We start from the raw sequence: 22,067 nt of genomic DNA on the forward strand, positions 1-22,067 counted from the left end.
ACACACACACACACATACACATGCACGCACAGCACCACACTCCACAAGTTGAAACTGTCTGGGGAGGGATAATAAAGGTTCTAATATAGCTACATAAAAAAGGGCAGGAGCCGGGCGGTGGTGGCGCACGCCTTTAATCCCAGCACTCGGGAGGCAGAGCCAGGCGGATCTCTGTGAGTTCGAGGCCAGCCTGGACTACCAAGTGAGTTCCAGGAAAGGCGCAAAGCTACACGAAGAAACCCTGTCTCGAAAAACCAAAAAAAAAAAAAAAGGGCAGGAACTAGAAGGGAAAAGAAGTGGCCTAGAAAACCCAGGAATTATGACCAAGATGGAGCGACCAGATACCCTGGGGAGGAATTCTGTGGCTCGGATAAAGTAATTCCCTCCTTGGGATTCATATCTCAGCTTTTCTTGCTAGAAGAATGCCCCCTGGAATTTCTCTCTGGCCCTCAGGAATCAGGACCTGAGAGGGAGGAGAGGAAGGTCTGTGGTTCCATGGATGGCATCTGCCATCATGGACAGATCTCCTAAAGTCCCAGCCAAAAGGCCTGGGGGCGGGAGGACTGAGAAAGCAAGCCAGGAAGAAATGGAAAACCCCAGGGTTCTGTGGGAGGCAAAGGGGTAGGGGGCCAGAGAGGGGCCATACCAAGCCCTAGCAGCCCTTGGCTTCGGCCCAGCAGGAACTTGCCTGTTCCATCCAGAGACTGGGAGCCGCCAGCCCAGCCAGGGCGCTCATGAGAGCGGAAGAGGTCAAGGCTGGATTTCCCCTTTCCAATATGGCAGAGGGGAGGAGGGGCTGACTGAAGCAGCCTGCGAAGTGCTGTGGCTGAGATGACAAAGTCTTCAAAGGCCAAAGCTGGGAAGAGATGGCCACCTGGCCCTCCACTGCCAGCATCAAAGAGTGTCACTCAGACAGACACTGTCACATGGGGCAGGTCACATCTGGGTCAGTGCTGGCTACAGGGGAAGGGAGTGACCTATTTCTAAGGTCCGCCATCAGGAACCTCCCTGGGAGCCCAGACGTCTGTCATAGCCAGACAACAAAAGGTGTCTGGGAAGAGCCTTAGGAAGGGTGTGGTGAGGGTGAGAGGCTGATGTGTCTGGTGACTTAACCCAGAGCTCCCCTCCAGGCCAAGGGCCCCTGCTTCCTGCAGGCCATCCGAGTAGCCAAGGTCAGGCTCAATGTTATGAACCACCATTCCTCTGTAATAGCTGCACCTGGATGTGGCTTCTCTTGGCCCTCCAAAATAGTTCACTAATTTCCAACCACAATGGAACCAGCAGGCGGCCCTGATTGCCTCAGAACCTCTAGCACAGTGCTCTCCGGTCCCCCTTTACACTCTGTCCAGAGATGAAGCCATTTCTCATCCAACAGAAAACACTGGCTGAGGCTCTCGGGTCCTGTTCATAGATGTCTCCTCTTGGTCAGTTATCGGTGGAGGTTTCTGATCACACTTGTTCATAGCTGATGGACATACCACACAGAGAGGGGCAAGCTAATGGATAGTTCTCCAAACAGGAACAGATAAGAGTCTGTGGAAAATTTGCCAAAATCAGAAAGTCATGAGCTCTGAAATTTTCAATGTGCCCCATGCCCCTGGCTCCATTATGACCTGTGATATTGTGGGCCTCAGTTTCCCCTTTCTGCAAACTGGCGAGCAGCCCTGTCTTATAGGAGTGACTTGAATATCTGATGAGACTGGCATCCAGAGACCTAAGCCTGGCTCGTCCCAGGAGCTGACGAAAAGACCAGCACAGGGACAGGACCGACATAGGACTCCATTCCCAGGGCTAAACCCAGGGGCTCAGGGGGTTGGTAATGGCCCTTGAGCCTCTTACAGGATGGGAGTTCAGAAGGGGCAGGCATTTCAACTGCTGGTCCAACATGACCCAGCTGTGTATTTCCTGAGGACAGACAGACAGCTTTTGCCATGTATAAAACAGATACCAGAGCTGCTCCTTCATAGGATAGTAGGCCAGGGGGGGAGGGGGGATCATAGGTGGCACTTACTGGATTATTTCTGTGGCTGTCATCCTCTCCAGCCCTACTGTGCCTCTGAGCTGCCACTGGAGCACCCAGCTCTGCAGCCCCATGCCTAGGACAGTTTCTTGCCTCCAGAGTAGAGATGGGTGATAGTCTTCCAGCCCTGTGTCCTGCCTGAAGGATTGGGTCTGTGCCCTCCAGCTTGCCTGTCCATAAAAATCTTTTCCCATGACCCTGGCTTGCCCATCACCGACCTATCTAACATACTCATTTTCTCCCCCAACACTCACTCAGTCATGGGACTTGCATCTTACTACCTCTGCCATCAGACTGGTCCTGAAGACAGTGAGTGGTACTTTACAGTGACAATCAGGTGACTTCAACTCCAATGGCCTTTGAGGTGACAAAAGGAACAACCCCATGTCCGTCTCCCACTGCTCATTACTTTTCCAGAGCTCCTCAGGCCACCTCAGCTGTGTCCCCAACACACAGTGAACATGCTATAAAGGTCTGAAGACCCAGCTAGGGGACTTGTCTCTCCCTGAGACAAGAGCCCTTCTCATGCTCCTGGGGCTCACAGAGGCCACCCATGCTTTGCAGGATATTTGAAATTCCAATGCAAACACATGCTTTCTCTGTAAGGAGCTCTGACTCCATATTGGTGGACCACTAACCCAGAAACTCCACATCCGAAGAGCCAGCTAAGCCCCAGGAATGCAGATGTCTAAGCCGCCCCCCACCTCCACCCCCTCCCGACCAACCACGCAGACTAAACTAGGGAGGTTCAAGAATTTTTTTTTCGGCTTGGTGTTTTGGGGAAGTTTTTGTTTTGTTTTGATTTCTGTCTTTATTTTTTAAATGTTCTTCTAGTGGGATAGAGAGGCCTGAAAGGAAATACGATTACTTCCAGTAACTGTAACTACTCTGCTGCCTCCTTCTCTAGAATCACGGCCAAAGTCACTCCCTTGCCGTAGCCTAGAGAGTGGGAGAGGGGATCTCAGGAATTCAGACATTTGAACAGTTCATAGGAATGGGGGGGGGGTTTGGAGGAGGGGTGGGGGTCTTCCCCAGAGCCTAGTAAAGCTTGGTCCCTCCCGCCACACTGAACCTACTGTGAGACTCCATGTGACTCCATCCCAGTCACTTCACCTCAGGATGTGTGGTCTCAAAACCAGCCGTGACATAAACAAAAAGCCCCGCATGAAGAAGTAAGAAATACAGAGCTCGCCTTCAGCGATCTGTAGGAGGAAGATGGTCAGCTGTGTGGGGGGAGCCAAGCAGGGATCTGCCCTCAGTCCACCTTCAGAAGGAAGGTGGGGATCTGTGGGGAGAGGCCAGCTTTGGGGAGGAAGGACACAGACCCGATCCTTCAGGAGCACGCACAGGCTGGAGAGCCAAGGCATCTGTGTCCATCTTACTAGGTTGAGGGACTCAATCCCACTGTAAGCCAGGCACTGTTCTAGACACAGCAGCTTTAGAACTAGATGGATGGGGCCCCTGAGAATCAGTCATTGGACATCCATAAAGTATGACCTGGCTAGATCAAACATGCTAGCTCCTCCATCATCAGTGAAGGGATGGACTAGCTCATTCATTCATCATCCGTTCATTTCAGTTTCTACCATGCACCTACCATGTGCAGCCACCATGTCCCAGCTACTGTATAAAATGGGCACCTGCAACCCTGACAGTGTCCAAGCCATGTCGGAGCCTGGAGCACACTCCAGCACTTTCTTCAGCGCCTCAGGTCAGATGCCGAGGGAAGGGACCAGTTCTAGCTGGGTCTCTACAGCTCCCCCAGGGTTCTACTGTGCCACTACCTAAAATACTCCCGAGATGGAAGGAGGTGGGAACTTACTTTCTCTATGTTATAAGAACTAAACGAGGTATGCCAAACAAACTGATCGTGCCTGAGGACAAAGGGGCTCTTGTGGCCACCCCACATCTGTACACACCTGAGGCGAGGCAGGGGTGAAAGGTAACTGAGAAGAGGCAAAGTCTTCTGCAGGATTAAGCCTCCGGCTTGGCCAGCTGAACCAGTGGATGTGTCTAACGTACAGGGGGCAGTCCTACCCCAAGAGATGATGATGGCGAATTACGGTTCCCAAGCCTTTTCCCACTGAGCGCCCCCCCAGCGCTGCCAAGAACACCACACAGCACTGGTGCAGCATCTCCTATTCGTAAGAGGAAGTTCTTGCCATGAAAAGTCAGGAAGGAGGCAAAGAAACTGGACATCTCACCTCTATGCCTTGTCCCAAGAAAGCCAGAGCTACAAGATCCAGCGGGCTTGAAAGTAGAGCTCCCTGCCTGCTTTTTATGTTTTGGACACTGGGTCTTGCTATGTAGCCTAGGCTGGCCACAAATATGCAGCAATCCTCTTGCCTTGGCCTCCCCAGTGTTTAGTACAGGTATGTAGCTAAGAGGGACCCTACCTCCTCATACCAAGTCAACTTCAGAAGGTAACAGAGGCCTACACTTCAGGATCCCAGAGTGGTGGGGCTAGCTTGAAGGGAGCTGGGTGTTGCAGGACTCTGAAGTCTGGCGAACAGTGGCCTGGGAGACTTACACAGGCCCACACACTGCTGCCCTTCAGACTTCTGCGTCTGTAGCTCCTGACTCCTCATTAGGACCCATTCTAGGGTACAATCACAGGCTGGGCTCTGGCCAGGGTGGCTTCTGCACAGCTACACTGTGTTCTAATCACCAGCTCATATGACTGTCCCCACCATGGAAGGCCAGTCCTTAGGGCCAAGAACCCTGCCTTGTCCAGCTCTGCACCCAGAGTCTGGCAGAGAGCTGTTGAACTCACAAAGGTACAATTGTCTAAATGATGGCACCAGTGGCCGACAGGCGCCAGCCACACATCTGTCTGTGTCTGTGCTCAGTCCAGCTGTGGTTCTGCACAAGGACCTCACACCCCTATCTACAGCTGTGGAAGCCAAGGCTCTGAGAAGCACAAGAACTTGTCCAGGATCCAGGTGGGAAGCCAGAACCAAAGCTCGTGGTGTTCTCAGGACACAGGAAGGCTGGGGATGGTGGTGGTCCTGGAGCAAAGAAGAGTATGGCAGAGAACTGCTCCGCAGGTGCCCTTCTCATTCTCACCTGCCTGCTACCTGGAACAAAAGCTGCCTCTGGGGCAGAACTCCCGCTGCCAAGGGAGAAAGCAAAGAGGTCATAGCCAGAGTGAGAGTGCGGTAACTGGCATGGGTGTGCCTGCCATGAGTCCATCACCGCCAGCCACCTCCTTAGCTGAGGATCTGCCGTGGCACTGTACGCCTCCGGTGCCCACGCCCACCTCCAGCCCTTGCCTCAGTCCAGACCCTAAGGCTCCCTCACTGGCCACAGGAAACACAGGCGCTGTCCAAGCTGAGCTTCCCAGAACAATCACCATGCTTCCCTAACCTGCCCGGAAAGGGGGAAAGAGCGCAGCTGCTTCCCGTCCACCTGGCTTGGCACAGCCCACAACTGTCCACTCTGCTTCCTATGGGTGGGGAGGGGACTGGAACATGGCCAAGCCTGGCACACAGACATCCTTAATATGCATGTGTGGTAAATGGAAGGTCAGAGAGGAATACAAAGCCCAGACCTGAGAAACGAACTGACCTGTAGGGGGAAGGGAAAGATATAGACAGATCGACAGACAAGACACACAGACACAGACATACAGACCTCTCCCAAATATCGAAACTGAAAATCCAGGCATCATATTGCCTTTGCGGATGACATTTCTCAGGTGCCTATTATGACTCCAAGTCCCAAGTATGCTTCTGAAGACTTTGCACACACACTGCCCTCACCCAGTGAAAGCATCTCGTCTTCCTTTCCTCTCTCAGCCCTCACAGCCCGAAGACGTAGTGTCAGAGACACCACCCCCAACATAGCTTTCCCTTATTTCCCCTGATTAAATCCTGACTGCCATTAAAATTCAATCCGATCCCTGCTGATCCCTTTGCCGTTACCACCTCCGCTAGTGTTATATTTGGGAAGAGTTATCTGGTTACCCACCCTCTTTATGATAAACTGCCTCATTTCCAATAGGCAGGGTACCCTGGCTATTGGAAGGGCACCCCCAGCCAACTCACCTGCATGCATCATCCCATTTGTGGGGCATTCTGACACTCCCACTTTGCAGAGGGAAACTGGAGCTCAGAGAAGTGACCAGCACACTCAGGTCACAGGAGCAGAAAGTACCAACGCTAGACTGCAGTCATCTCCCTGACTCCCAGCCAAGCTCAAAACAGCTTCAACCTCCTCCACACGCAGACTAAACCCGGCTTCCCCTGCGGCCGCATCCAGACAGGAGGTGCCACCCTGAAGAAGAGTCTAACTGCCCACTGCACTCAGCAGTCACTGCACAGCCCGCTTACGTCCATGTTCTAAGGCAGGGGACACACATGGGCTGCAGGGTACCAAAACTTCCATGCTTGCCGCCCAAGCGTCTTTGCCATGACCTGTGTTCCCTCGCCATAAAGTGACTAAAGGGCTCTGCCTTTAGCTTAGGACATAGCAGAGGCTCCTGGGGTCCTGCCTCTACCAGCACCAAAGTAGACTCTGTTTTGATAGTGCCTGGACCCAACCAGGTGTAGTGATGCCCTGGATGGATGAGGCTATGTGGAATATCCATGTGGACACACACACACACACACACACACACACACACCCTGGTCTCCTGGAACTGCTTTGTCCATTCTCCAGCAGAGTCTAAGCAGGCTGGGCACTCCCCTGTCTCCAGCCCAACAGCAGTGGGCAGCCAGCCTGCACCAGCTGCGAGCATCTTCTTGCCAGGCCACGTCCCTTGGGAGTGCCATGAGCCCCAAGGGTTTGGTCCGCTGTCTCACCTGCCACCTTCCTCTTCACCCAGCTCTCCTCCTGTAGTCTGGGGCAGGGCTGAGCTGGAAGGAGCACCCAGCTGTTCCCTGAGCAGGGCAGGGCCTCTTGTGCCCCCGCAGCCCCTCCACCTCCCTGACCTCCCGCACCTGGATCCGCTTGTAAATGACTAAGCGATTTCTCCCCAAGCCGGCTGCCAAGAGGCCCTGCTGGCTGCAGAAATGCACCAGGATGCCCTGAGCCACGCACGCTGAACCCTTAATTAGCGAGTCCTCTTCTTGGGAAAGAAAACCCCTCCATGTTTTGTTTTGTTTCATTTTCCCCTTTAGTGAAACAAATCCACCCACGTGGTTACTGGAAGCTCAAGCATGTGAAACAGCCCTTTGCAAAGAGAATTAGTCAGCAGCCTTGTGAGAGGTGCCGGCCCTCAGAGGTGGGATAGCCTGTGTACCCCACGTTCCCAACAGCAGAGAAGTTAGGGGGGCACCTTGACCTCCACACCCAGTGTTCTTCAAATGGTAGGTGATAATGGCCTGGCAGTGGATATAATTAGAATGCAGCCCATGCCCCCAGGGCAAGGTCATTGGCACCAGACAGAGTACAGTGTACTTATTTAACAGACACACAGAGGAATAAGACTTATTTTCAAATCCCACCCACAAAAGTAGGTGGTGCCTCAGCAGGTCACAGTTTGCTTATCTGCAACGTAAAGACAGTGGATATTTACCAGGGGTAGGTATTAGATCTCCAAAACGGAGAGAAAAAACCTACTGAGATGCTCTGTGCAGGTACCAGAAGAAAACCCTACCAACGCCGCCGTCTCTGGATGAGTAGGGCGGCTGTCCCCTCACCCCGCAGTGCCAGCATGAGTCTCTTGCTGCAGTAGAATCTGCTGAGTCAGTTCTCAGTTTCACCCACAATGCAACCTGGGCAAGTGGGCAGGGGCTGGACCGGGTGCAGAAACAGTTCCCATCAGCGACCCTGATGGTTCCCCGGCCTTGTCCTCTCGTCTTATCACAGAGATTTTATGTGCAACCAGTGCACTTTGGGGACTTCTCAAACAAAATTCACTGAATTATCTAGACTCTTGGCAACGCTGCCACACCACTGGGCTCCACTGTCCCAGGAGCTACTCCTTAGCCAGGACGTGGACTTCTTTGCCACAGTCTTCCCGATGCCCTACCGCCTCCCTTCCCAGCCTCTGGGAGCATGTGAGCTTATGACCCAGTTAAAACCCTAATTTTATTTAGGAACTCAGCCTCAGCCACTTGTCACTAGAAATATCCACAGGAAGTGCCCCTTGGGAAGGTAATTAAAGCCCGATGCCCAAGGCTGGCTTTTCTCAGAGAAAAACGTGGCACTACAAGGGAAGCCCAGCGGCGAGGCCTCCATTTTCTCAGTTTTGTTTCAATGTGAGTTCTTAGACAAAGAGCAGGGGAAGTGTGAGAGCCCTGTTCCCTTCCCCCACCTCCCTCTACCTCCTGGTTACGAACCCAAGTGTGCATCACCTCTGGCTGATGTCCCTCTAGACATGTAGAAGACAGCCAGCAGAGTCAGAACACTGGTGTCAGCTCCCAGCTCTGGGCTCATCTTCCCACCAGGAAAGACCTAGGGTAGCTGTGGGAAGGCCTCCAGCTTTCCCAGCCGGCAGCTGTTCTAGGTATTTGTGAGAATGTGGAAGATTCGCTGGACGTGGCTGGATCTGCTGACAGCCCGGCAGAACCACTAAACATGTCTAGGATTGTCTGGGGAAAGTGCAGGACTTAGGATCTTTTTCTTACCTCTCTGAAGATGCTGGTGCTGTTCACATGTCATCACCAACATCTGCTGAGGGCCAGACACTGGGGATTGGAGTGGGTGAGTTGGACACGCCGCTACTCACTCTCCTATCTCCTTCTCCTCCTGGCCCAGCCATATGCCATTCCTTTGCCTCTCTCCATCAGAAACACTCCCTACACAGCCCAGCACATCCCAGCCCAGGGCTCACACTGTGGTCCTGTAGTGACTGCTTCACACCACCCATCCTGACTGGCTTCCAGCTCAGTGGTAGGCAGACGGTCAGGACACACTGGGGGGCTGGGGAAGATGGCTTGGTGGTGAAGGCCTGAGGACCAGAGCCTGGGTCCTCAGAAACCACACACATGCGAGATAGGTACGGTGCCACCCTGTAATGGTGGCCTCAGAAGGGGATGACAGGGAATCCCTGGAACAAACTGGCTAGCAAGTCTAACCAGATTGGTGCAGTCTGGGCTTTACCAGGAAACTGACTTAGGAATAATGTGAAAGAGTGATGAAGGTTGGCTCCCGACATCAGCCTCAGGCCTCCACATGTATACATGCTTGTGAGTGCACACCTGCAAACACACACACACACACACAATGCATACACCCCACATACACAAGAAAAATGGAAAAAAATACAAAACATAGCTTGCTTGCATCTACATCACTATCAGCATGAATTCTTACTTGACACCATTAAGCTTTCTGTTCGATTTTTTTTTCTTTTCTTTTGCAACAGAGTCACTATGTAGTCCACGCTGGCCTGGAACTTACAATTCTCCTGCCTCAGCTTCTCAAGAATTGAGATTATAGGCATGCAATGCACCTCTGTGTGCAGCATTTGGCTTGGTTTTAGCTATCTGTGAATAGGCTTAAGAGTCTGCATCTCATGTTTATTGGAAAGCATTCAGAGGAAACCTGATACAGGTACTTGATCTACACTGAAGAACTGGAAATAAGTGGTTCACATGCAGGACCACCCCGAACATACAATGGGCCTAGCTTTGGACAATCTTCTTATGCCACCCTTGGTCACATCCTGGGAACAGCTTTCCCTGAGTGCTTTCCAAAGCTGCGCCACTTTTACAGGATGAGTCAAAGTGAAATTGTTCAAGTGACGTGAAATTTAGTCCAAGAAATCATGATGGTACCCACCTGGATTGTAACCAGGAACCAAGGAACCTGAGAGAACTGTCTCTATCCCAACTCTGCTCACTTGCAAGGATGCTGCGGTTGTGAGGGGAAATTTAATTCATGAACAACAATGAAGCCAGGTGTGGTGGCACACGCCTTTAATCCCAGCACTGGGAGGCAGAGATAGGCGGATCTCTGTGAGTTCAAGGCCAGCCTGGTCTACAGAGTGAGTTCCAGGACAGCCATGGCCACATAGAGACCCTGTCTCACACACATGCACACAGACAGACAGATACACACACACACACACAGAGCATCAAGGGCTGCCCATTTGTGTACTGTGCCTTAAAAATCAACGTGGCACTTACAGCAGGCAAACAGCGTGCCATGTAAATTATACAACAGTTAAGACCAAGAAAAGCAAGCCTTGCACTAGCTCCTACTGTACATAATTTGGGCCCTAAGAGATAGTGGCATGTGCTGACAATATGTGTGTTGCCAGGGATACCCTGCCTTGCCTTATAAAATACTCAGAGAGAGACAAGCAGAGAGCCAGCTACACCAACAGAAAGTCTGGTCCTCCTGAAGGGTCGTGAGTCTCAACTCAGTGCCAGGCTTAGGAAAGAGGGAAGTCTGGCCCTGGTGTCTACCAGCTCTAGGCACAGCTGCTTCACCTGCCTGGAGTGGAAGGACAGACAGCTCAGTAGCACAGAGGAAGTTCACTTCCCTCGGGTTGCTCTAAACCCACCTTCTCAGGAAGAAACAGGCATAACACCCCATACTCCCTCAAACATGCTGGGTGAAGCCATATGTCACACCTGACACCCAGCAACTTGCAGAAACAGCTGGGTGCTGCCTGCCTGGCCCTGGTATCGTGTGCTTCTATTGATTCCCGTCAGGTTCCTGGAAGCATTTTAGACAGAGACAGATAAGGGAGGGAGAAGGCTTCTCAGCCTCAGCTTCCAGGGGAATGGTCTCCAAATCTATGCTGAGCAGTGCAAACTAGAGAACCCTAACCTGCTCCTCCCCTAAGTCCAAATGTAAACAGACCCCCTTCAGTTCAGATGGCCCTGAGACTGCAGAAATTGGGGAAAGTGTCCAGAGCACAGGTTCAGGGGACACTCAGTGTAAATCTCCAGGCACAAGAGCCCTTCTGGTCTTTCCTGGAACACGGATGCTATTCCTGAGCCTGATGGGCTTTCTAGGGAGGAGGACATGCCTGCTGAATAGGTAGGGGAGTAAGCAGTAATCCTTGGCAGTGGGTCGTCAGGGCAGGGACTGGAGGTATCTGCGTCTGCAAGTCTCCACAGTGAACATCTACAGTAATGCAGACCTCTGCTGCAGCAAGACCCATCCCAGGGAAGAAAGAGACCTAGTCCAGCTCAGACGCGACCTCCGGGTTAGCCATGTCTGGGCATCTCCCTCGGTGTAGGCACCAGGATGGCCTGGACAGAGCAGGCATTCAGGGGACAGCAGCAGAATGATGGAGGAATTGTTAAAAGGGGTGGGGGAAGCCTTTTATCTTGAGCTTTCCAGACAGGGCAAATGGGGTAGGGTGGGGGTGGGGCGATCATAGATGTCAACTCAGAATCAACCTGACAGCACATAAGACAGAGAAATCATCGTCATTCTGAAGAAAGAAAGTCTTTTCAAAGGAACCCTGACACATACATATAATTTATAGGTAATTATCATAAACACTGCTGCATGTCTTTAGGAAGCCCCCCACCCCCACTTCCATGCCTTCTCACGAGCCCTAAAATCACCAAACTGAGAAGAGCTTGGGATCCGGAAAGCATGCAAAGGTCCCCCTCATCCCTCATTTTCAGAGGAATCGAGCTGCACGGCTCCATTTCTGGGGGCTTTCTGCCTGTCTGCAGGTCTCATTCAGGAAGCCCTGAAGGGTTTCACCGAACCAATGACAGGTCTGCCTCATTCCTCACAAAGTCTGCTACTCTCTGGCTCCTGCTGACTGATGGCTGGCTTCCTCTGTGGCCTCCCACAGCAGGTGCAGGAGTATCCTATCATCACAGACCCCACAAGAGGGAAGACATGGGACAAGAGAGCAACAGCACCCAGCCAGACACCTGTGCCTTGGTCGGTGGACAGCCGCGCTGCCAAGGGGGCATCAATGACCTGACTCGGGGAGACAGCTGGGTGGACGTACCAAGGACTTGAATTTGGCCCTTCTGAGAGTCACTATCCAGGAGCCCCAATGACTATGTTTCATATGCAAGGTAATAAAGGCAAGTTGAGAAAAAAATTCCATCGATCAACACATCTCAGAAACGACTCTGGGGGTGAGGTGGTGGAAGAGGGGTACAAGGACACACTGAACCCATAAACAACCCCTAAGCCTGACAGGAGGCCACCCCTGCTATACAGTAATGCAGCCACCTCTCAGGCTTCCCCATGAGGGCCAGTTTCCCAGCACCGACCAAGAAAATTCCCCAGCCTTGCAGGAACCTTCCTCGTGGGTCCGAATGTTTGGGATCCACATGTTCCTGGGGTCCACCAGGCACCTGGAAGCTGTCTACAGCTCAGGAAACATCTCTGCAGTTCATTCTTCTCACCCATAAACAGGGCAGCAGTGTCCACCTCCCAGGGCCATTTGAGGGTGCCAAGCACAGAGCCCGGCAGACAAAGGCAGTGACAAGGATTCCAACAGCTCATCCTTAAAGGAGAAGGGGTTTCAGACACCCCACACCGAATGCCGGACTAAGTGTGGAAAGAGCGGGAGAAGCTGTCAGGAGGAAACGGAGGGAGAAGAGTCGTTCTAGCTATCCACACACCAGCCTCCGTGCCTCCCAACTGCGCCGGGGTATGCTGCTTTGCTCTGCCACATTCCCCATCTGCACTCGAGACGCACAGCCTCACGCGGGCCCAGCGGCAGCAGAGCTGAGTGACCATGGACCACGAAACCTGAACCCACCAGCCAAGAATCCATCTGTCCTCTGCTGGGCTGTTTCTCTCACAAATTTGTTGCAGTGACGAAAAGCCAGTTAATGAGTAGGAAGGTCTCAGAGTCGGGGGAGAGGTGGCAGGCAGCAAGGATGCTAACAGGGTCTCAGAAGACCCAAGGAGGGACCAGGAGCTCCTAAGCAGGGGGAAGGGCAAGGGCACCCCTAAGTGTGTGGGTAATGGAGACAGGTCATTGGTGTCCTCTGCTCAGCAGTTCTAGTAACAAGGGTGCTGGATCAGGCTTAAGGAGGGTTGGGAGGGGAAAGGAAATGAGAAGGCAGAGGCCAGAGTGTTGACCACAGTCCAGAGACCAGGGAATAGAGGCACTTACTGGCCAAGAAGTCAGAGCCACACCTCTATGGCTCCCAGACCTTTACCCCTCCAGCTACACAAGCAACCTCACTCCACCTGCTGTCCAGCTGAAGTGGGCATCAGTGGAAACCTGTGTCTACCCACAGAGCTCATGTCTCTACAATTACCTTGAAAGCACATCATGAAGCCACCTTCCCCGGGTGGCTGGAGATGCAGCCCTGCTGGTAGAGTATGGGTCCAGCATGCACTAAGACCTGGGTTCTATTTCCATTATCACACAAACTGAGCATGGCAATGCATACCCGTCCGTAATTCCAGCACCCAGGAAGCTGAGGCTGGAGGATCACGAGTTCAAGGTCAATCTAAACTAAAACAACAAGACTCTGTCTCAAAGATCCAGGGGCTGAAAGTGTGGCTCAGTGGTAGAGCATTTCTCCAGCAGACACAAGGCTTTAGGTTCAATCCCCAGCACTGAAGAAAAGAAATGTCAAGATGCAGACTTAATATTTTTCTCTTGAAATTTTAAAAAGGGAAGCAGAAGCCTAAAACCACAAACCAAAAGGCTTTCTCGATGGTTCTCGGACACTCTGCTACTCACCTTAGTTAGAGACCCCAACACACATCAGGTAGCAAGTGTCTTCTGGTGTTCAGGGGTGGTCACTCCCCAGACACGGTGCACCAGGTGGGAACACCAGGCCTGAGAAGCCACCAAAGGTCTTCCCAGTTCTGGAAGAAGATGCCCAACATGGCTCCATCTCCTGTGGTATCTCACCTCATGCCATGAAATCTGCTGGCAAAGAAACTTCCTTACAAAGAAGGCTCCAGTTCCTAGGCCTCTCTCTAGCCCCAAGCCTTCCTGTCTATCATCTGGACAGGTCTACTGGGGCCAGTTTACCAGGACAAGTTCAAAGCGCCTCTTTAGACCTAGTCCCCAGACCTCATTCTAGGGTCTTGATCTACTACGACCTAACTAGCTGGGTTTCTCAGAAACACCTATAGTTCTTTACCTCCTTTAACATTCCATGTCCAGTGAGCTCCCAAAGCCTGTCTACTGTACCCCAAGAGTGCTGCCAGTTCACCTCCCAACTGCAGGTCAGGGTCAGCTAGCTTCTCTAACCTTCCAGCTCCAGCCTCCTCACCAGACTCTGTGTGTGTGTGTGTGTGTGTGTGTGTGTGTGTACACACGTTCATGTACGTGTGCATGCATGCATGTCTGTGCATACAGAGCTAGAGGTCAACCTCACACGTCATTCCTCAGGAGCTGTCAGCCCCTTTCACCAGGTTCTTAAGCCAGTATGACTATTTTTCCATATAGACAGAAACAAACCATGCATGCATGTTACATACACAATTTCCAAGCATCAGTCTCTCTGCTTCTCACACACAGTGTCCTTCTCTGGTACCATGGCTACTTTAGGACATCATTGGGCAATAGGAAGGATGGCTGAGGAAATAAGCTGGCCAGTTATCTTCAAAACAAGTCATCCCTATGCACTTGACTACTAACATCCTCTTTCCAGAGGTCATCTTTTAGTGACCATTTACTTGGGACACACATATCTAGCTACATGTCCTCTGTCTACTCAGATACATACTTGAGCCTTCAGGCACTGCTCAGGTTCATATAAATATCTTTTGTTGGATCATGGATTGCTCCTAAGTACATATCCATCTTTATGGCTCAGGGCGATCCAATAACACCAGTTCATAGGGGTGGCTCAGATCAAATGATACAGTGGTGGCCTATGGTCAAAGGTTCGCTTTTCAGTAAGGCCCAGCAGCATGCCAAAGGCTGTCTCTCAAAAGGAGAGTAGTTATTTGGGGAGAGCAGCTGGGCCATGCTCCAAAGTCCCGAACACTTGTGCTGTGATTCACTTCCGGAGCTGCCAAGGGCTCCAGATAGCATCCTTATCTACCACAACACCTCAAGGATCACTGGAGCTTCTGGATCATGCAGCCCAAACACAAAAGCAGTCTGACTGTTAGCCTGGTTCTGTTGCAGAGCCTTCTCCTGGTCCAGTTCCCACTCAAAACCAGCAACACTGAAAGTCCCTCAATAAATGGGCCGGAGTAACACACCCAGCTGAGGAATGTACTATCTTCAAAGTCCAAATAGGTCTGCTAGCATTATGCCTTTTTTCTTGGCTGTAGGCAAGGCCAGTCACAACAACTTAATCCTTTGCTTGAGAAGGGGTGTTCCAGCATGCTTCACACCATGGACTCATACAAACTTCATTGATGCAAAGGGTCCCTAAATTTCAGTAGGTCTTATTTCCAACTTCTGTTATGAAGATGTCTTACCAGTAATCCAGAGTGGTTTTCACCTCTGGCTCATTCAATCCAATCAGCATAGCATAATACTGTCAACATCATTGCCCTGTGGGACGTATTGTAGAAGGGAATGATAATCAAGATGCCCCCCTGGGAATGAAACTATGCCATAGCACAGGAGAGTTGACTACCCTGAAGGTAGGACCACGCATGTGTATTACTGCCCTTGCCAGGTGAAAGTGAACTACTTCTGGAAGGGCTTGTGGACAAGTCTGGAGAAAAAGGCATTTGCCAGGTTGATAGCTATATACCACGTACCAGGTGTGTGCATTTGCTTAACAAGAAAAGCCACATCTGGTACGGCAGCTCCAGCTGGAGTCACCACTTGGTCCAGTTAATGATGGGCACTATTATTCTCTAAGACCCATGCGTGTTTTTGCATAGGCTACGTGTCCTTTGTTGAGTTGAATGGGGATCTGGGTGGGGAGACCATCACCCTCGGCATCTCTCACACCCTTGACAGGGGTGCTCATCTCTGAAATCCCTCTAAGAGATATGGCATTGCTTCCAATTTATGATCTCCCTGGGTGGACACATTTCTAATGGATTCCGTTTGACTTGGGTCACCGTAGCAGGCCTTGCTCCACAGGTCAGAGAACCAATGTGATGATTATGCCAGCTGCCATACTTTCCGTTCCAATTACATTCTGGGGTTGGAAAAAAATCACCACAGGATATGTTCAGGGACCCTCTGCACCCTCTTGAGTTGGATCTAAACTGAAAACCCACAAATCACATGACCTCCATCAGCCCCTGTGGGAAGGGAGGACCACAATGGCAATGCCAGTCTCCTGGACTCAAGTCAGCTCAGAGGCAACATCCACTAGTCCCGGGGTACTCTAACTAGTTCCTGTTCCCCAGTGCACAGTCATCCTGGCAAGAGACCTTAAGGCCCTTCGGGGAGGCCTGGCTGAAAGATTAACAGTATAAATTTTCCTAAGTGATACCAGGCGTACTCAGGTAGGCCTGGCCTCCCTGTCATTGCGTTCTGGGCCTGAAAACTGGCTCAGGTTGGGAACTGCGCGAGGAGCCACACTTCTGTTTTTATGATCTGAGTGGACTGCAGCTCGCTCACCCTGGAGGCTTTTTGCGTGTATGGTCTAGAAGGCAGGAGGCTTCCCATCTATTTCACTTCTAGGAAGATGGTGATTAACTCCCCAGCCCCATAGGTCTGCACGAGCCAGACAGCTGTGATTGCTGCTCTGCACTGCCTCCATTACCGTAATTACTAATTACACCCACCTTGCCTTTGGAGGTTGAGCCACCACTCAGCCTCCTTCTCCCCCATCCAATTACTCCCACTGATCTCAGAGTTCTCAGGGCTCCATGCAAGGTCTGAAAAGAGCAATCAGCACTTCGGGAGTGGTGGATCGTATCCCAAACCTATTTCCCAGAGAACTGGTGGGAAGTTCATCTTTTGGACAGTAGGGGTGGTGAGGTTTTAAATGGGAGATCTGTCCCTCTGGAATTCCAATCTTTCCAGCCGCCAACTCTTTCCTCCATTAAACCCAGGGAGATTTGGCATCTCCTGTTCCAACACAGTGTGCCAGCTTTTCATGTTTCAGCCAGCCAATCAACCTGTTAGCACCCTTCATAACTCTTGGAATTGCAATATTAAATGAAGAATCTCAACCTCAATAAATTCAGCAGACCCAATTTTGTGTCCCCTTGCCACTATGACCCCATACCCACAAGTCCACCCCCACAGGCTTGTGGGTTCTTCCTAGTGAATTAGGAGGCATGTAAGTTGTTTTGGAGGGCAGCCCGCTTTGCTCTTACCCAATGGGCAAGAGCCTTTGCTCCTTAGGGATGGGGTGACAAGTAAGAGGCACAGTAGCTCACAATATAGGGGTGCTATGATATTTAATTTTCCTTATGAACTTGATAGGATTTGGACTCACCTAGAAGACACTCCTCTGGGTGTGTCTGTGAGGGTGTTTCAAGAGAAGTGTAGCTGGGAGGGGAGACGACCCACCTTGAATGTGGGTGGCAAGGTCCAGGATGGTCCTGGGCTGAATAAATAAGATAAAGCAAGCTGAGTCCTAGCACTCATCTCCCCCTGTTTGCTGACTGTGGACACCATATGACCAGACACCTCAGGCTTCTGAGCCACGCCTTCCCCAAGATGATGAAATAACCCTTTCTTTAAGTTGTTTTGGTCAGGTATGTTGTCATAGCAACAAGAAAAGTAGTTCTTAAAGTTACAATCAAGGTGGCCCCAAAACATAGCAGCTACAGGTAGCCCCACATAGCAGTGTTCACCATGAGGGGCAGAGTGGAGACCTTGTCACCGGCAGGGCCTTCCAGCCCTGAGTCACTGGAGTCCCACTCAGCGGGCCTTTTGTGAGTGTGGAGATCACATTCCAATCCCCTCCACATTCAGCCTTGGTCACCCAGAGCTCCCCTTCTTTCCCCAGGTGTTCCCCTGGGAAGCAGAGGCTCCCAGAGCCCTTCCATCCGCGGCCAGCACTGCATGCTGAAGGGCGAAGCTGGGGTTAAGGTCTAGTCCAGCGTTTGTTGACAGATCACTCTCTCGTTCCCTGACTCCCAGGCCCATCATGACCCAGGCCCCAGCGTTGCACAAGGCCTGGGCCGCCGCAGCAGGCAGAGCGGGGCTGTGCCCTGGCGGCTTCTCTTGCCCAACTCTTCAGGGAGACCGGGAGAGCATAAGCCGATGTGGTTTGCCTCATGATCCTCAGACTCATTCTTTTTAATATTAGGCAACGAACAGAACTTTTACAAGGCTAAATAAGAAGACGCTGCCCAGGGGCTCTGCAGAGTGGCACCAAGCTGAAGGCCCTGACTGGTGCCCAATCCTCTTCCGCCAGAATCTAGCATCAACCTCACCTTCAAAGTGCAAATGGCACACTGACCCAAACCTTACCCTCATAAGGAGTCACAGCGTCTCTTCTGAATCCGATTCTCCCCTTAAGTATGTACCCTTAAAAGGTAACTACGGGTAAACTGACAACATATTTCTGCTTTAGAATATTCCAACATGTACATATGCATTGCTCATGTGTGCATTCATGTATGTGCATGTGTTGATCCTTGAAACTGCTGAAGGAATGTGGGGACTTATTCATTATATTCTCCTTTTAACTGATATATGGTTGGATTTTTTTTTTTTTGCAACAACAAAAAATTCATTTAAAAAATTAACAGGGGCCGTCAAGATGTGTCAGCAGACAATGCTAGATACACAAGCTTGACAGCCTGAATTTGACTCCCAGTACCTACTTAATGTAGAGAGAATGGATTCCACCAAGTTGTCCTCTGACCACACACACACACACACACTATGGCACTTATGCACCCCTCCACACACACACACACACACACACACACACACACACACACACTATGGCACTTATGCACCCCTCCACACACACACATACACACATACACACACAAACACACACACATGCGCGCGCACGCACAATAATAAATTTTCAATAACACATTTTCAAAGTTAACACAAACTTGTTGAAGGGACCTGAAAGGCAGCAGAGTGAGACACTGTGAGAGTGACCGAAGTCTGGACTGGAGTTTTGACTTCACCATTCAATGGCAAATAGACCTCGACTATGTAACCTGCCAGCTGGGGCAAAGAGGGATGGAAGGGGGGAGAACCCACGGCCCAGGGCTGCCGGGAAGTGCAGACAAGTTAATGTGTCAAAGGCTTGGAGCAGATCACTGGCACATTCCTCAAGCCATCACCCACCAGGAGTGGGATGAGGTCTCGGATCTGAGCCCTTGCAGCACGGGCATCACTTGGCTCTTCTGTGGAGAGGATGCCATTTGGGAGAAGGTGAGCAGAGCACGGGACGCCTCGGATGACAGACAGCCTTTCGCTCCGCTCTCACTGACCAGGTCTGCAGTGAATGCAGGGCCTGTGCGCTGCCGCCTAGACAGCCTGAGGCATACCTGCCACGAGCTGTGCACCCAAAACAAGAAGATGAATCAATTCACACATACCAGCCACACCCTCTGTCTGAAAGGGGCTGGTGTGAAATTCCTGGACGAAACTCAGAATGTGGTGAGAAAGCAAAGGCTTTGCTAAAGTGAAGAGCCATCTGCCTGGAAGCTTCATCCACCCAGGAGATGGCAGGTTCGAGAAGGGAGCACCAACTTCCCCATGAGCAGAGCAGCGCCTCCTGGGAGCAGGGAGAGTTCAACATCTATGCTGATTCCCAGGGGGCCAGTTGGATGCAGCAGTCTTGAGGAACCCAATGAAGGGTGTGTCCACCTTTGCAGCCACTCACACTCAGGCAGCCTTATTTACCCCCTAAGTGACCTCACCCGGGGCCCCAGGCAAGACCACTCCTTCCTAAGACTCTGACAGCTGCAGCTTCTCCCCAGGGTTTGATCTGGCCAATTTGAGTGGGATCTAGACTAAGTAAGAAAGACTTGTAACGGTTTTAGATTCAGCAGCTCCACACCTCCCATCCAGATAACTGCATCTACTAGAAAAAAAGTGGATGCAGAAAGAGGAGGAGGAGAAATGTTTCAGATGATCTAATCCAGTTCATCACTTTGCAGCTGCCTGGCCTATGACCTCAGTGCCGGGGACACTAACCAACAACAGCCAGGACAGGACTTGGAACTTGGTCCATAGTACTTTGGGTAAGTCACCCAACCTCTCTGGGCTTCCACTGGGAAAGGGCTGGTCTAGTTAGATATTCTCTAAGTGATGTAGTGCTTTCCTGACTTCATGATTCCTTTTGTCTTAACCACTAATGTTAGTCTAGTGATTTCTACCTCCCAGAGTTGGAAGTAAGGAAGGCAGTCCTAATCTCCTCACATCTAACAATCAGGAAGAAAGCCAACTCCCTCCAGGTCATCCTACCTCAGCGTACACACCACCACCACCACCACACACACACACACACACACACACACACACTTCAAGGACACCAAGCCTTCGTCATGGGGGATAGTGCTGTTACCATAAACACCTGTTAAAACTCAGCTCATGAGCAGTTTCTGATGCCACTAACTGGAGTATTTAATTAAATATTACTCACTCAGGAAGCAGCCTCTGCCAGCTCACCACCACACTGTACAGTTTGCTTTCAGAGAAAAGGAGAGAGGAAGAGAGAGGAGCCTGAGCCCTGCTCAGCTGGCACTCGCAGGGGCTTCCCTGGAAGGGTGCCAGCTAATGCTCCAGCAATACCCCACTTACCAGAACCAAACAAGCAAGGGCAGTCACACTCCACAGCCTTCCAGAGCCAATGGCCAGCCTCACTTGTTTCCCCAGATGGAGCGCACATAAACACACACACACACACACACACACACACACACACACACACACACAGATGTATAGACACATGCTCATGCCACAGAAATATGTTCACAGACACGCAAGAGTACTTGGAAAACACATTCACAGGGATAAACGGGCACAAACGCATGAGGACACACGCCCATACTCAAAAGCACACACAACTTCCTGGCCGGCCAGCATCTTTACAGGCACCATTTGGCGAATATTCAGAGCCTTTGCTCTCGGTAAACTTGGAAATTAACGTATCTTTACACACTCGGCAGGCGCGGGGCAATCCATCCCGCTGCTCCAACAGCCGTCTCAGGCTGCTCTTGTTTCTCTGGTTTCCATCGATTTCCTGACATAACCTCGGTTGCCGGGAGAAGCATCGGCGGCTCCGGGGTGGCTGGCGCCGCTCGCAGTGTCGCTAGGCGGTCTCCCATAGAGAGGCGCTACGGGGCCGGATCGGGAGGGGGACGGGATCGGGAGGGGGACCGGGACAGTAGTGACCGCTACAAATAAGAGCCCGGACTGGCGGGAAAAGCGAAACTAACTTAACTCAGCAGGGTCGTGATGCTCGGTGCAGAAGGGGTCCACTCTACTTCGGCGACGGGAGTCAGCTTCGAGAAGAGAACCCTAGGGCGCCCCGAGACTACCGCGCGCCCCAGGCTTCTTACCGTTCTGCAGCCGCCGAGGCTCATCCCATGGCGCGACAGTCCCCGCTCCACTGAGGCCCCCGCCCAGTGCCACCCCCGCAGGTGGGACCCTAGAGCCTCCAGGAGCCGCCCTCAGCAGCACAGGCGGCAGCGCGCTGGGCGGCGCCCGGCCCCTCTCCAGGGACCCACAGCGAGCGGGGCTCCCGGGCCAGCGTTTCACGCCGGGTGCCCACCCTATGCCCACGCTCTGCCCCGCGCCCACCCTCCCAGTTCCCACAGCGCGACGGTCCCCACGTCGCCCCCTCCCCGGGTCCCAGAGGCCGACCGCGCGCCCACCCACCGGGTCTTTGGTGTCCCGCGCCGCCTACGGTGCAGAGAGGCCGCAGCCCCTGGAGCTCTGGAGGCTCGCGGTGCCCCGGGCCGCGCCCGCTGCAGACAGCGAAGTCGCTTCCTTCCCGCGGCCCCGGCGCCAGCGCCTGGAGCTGGTTCCTGCAGCAAGCGCGCGGGCCGCTCGAGCGCGACTCGTGCGCTGAGAAGAAAAACCAACCGACCGCTCTAAAGTGGGGGGGTGGAGGGAAAGGGGGACGCGCCGTGGGCGGGGCTTGTACGCCCCACCCCGCCTTCATCGGCCCTGCCACGCCCCATGTCCAGTTCCTTACACCACGCCCTGCTTCGGGTCACGCCCTTTATCCCCGCCCTCCCTTCTTCTGCCAGCCCCTCCCAAGCCCCTCCTCTCCCCACTTTTCCACCGTGCCCCGCCCTGTGCCCCGCCCCTTCTCCCCGCCACGCCCCTCTACTCTCCGGGCCAAGT

The 22,067-nt window shown here is 52.3% G+C and overlaps 1 protein-coding gene across 1 annotated transcript in view; it reads right to left on the reverse strand.

Moving 5' to 3' along the window:
• Positions 1-21,765, reverse strand: part of Spsb1 (splA/ryanodine receptor domain and SOCS box containing 1) — a 63,852-nt gene extending 42,087 nt beyond the window's left edge. The window contains exon 1 of the mRNA XM_059255407.1: positions 21,597-21,765. The gene's annotated coding sequence lies outside the window, so the exon portion shown is untranslated. The remainder of the gene's footprint in view (positions 1-21,596) is intronic.
• Between the last annotated feature and the right edge of the window lie 302 nt (positions 21,766-22,067).

Source organism: Peromyscus eremicus, chromosome 2, assembly GCF_949786415.1.
Source record: "Peromyscus eremicus chromosome 2, PerEre_H2_v1, whole genome shotgun sequence".
Classification (NCBI taxonomy): domain Eukaryota; kingdom Metazoa; phylum Chordata; class Mammalia; order Rodentia; family Cricetidae; genus Peromyscus; species Peromyscus eremicus.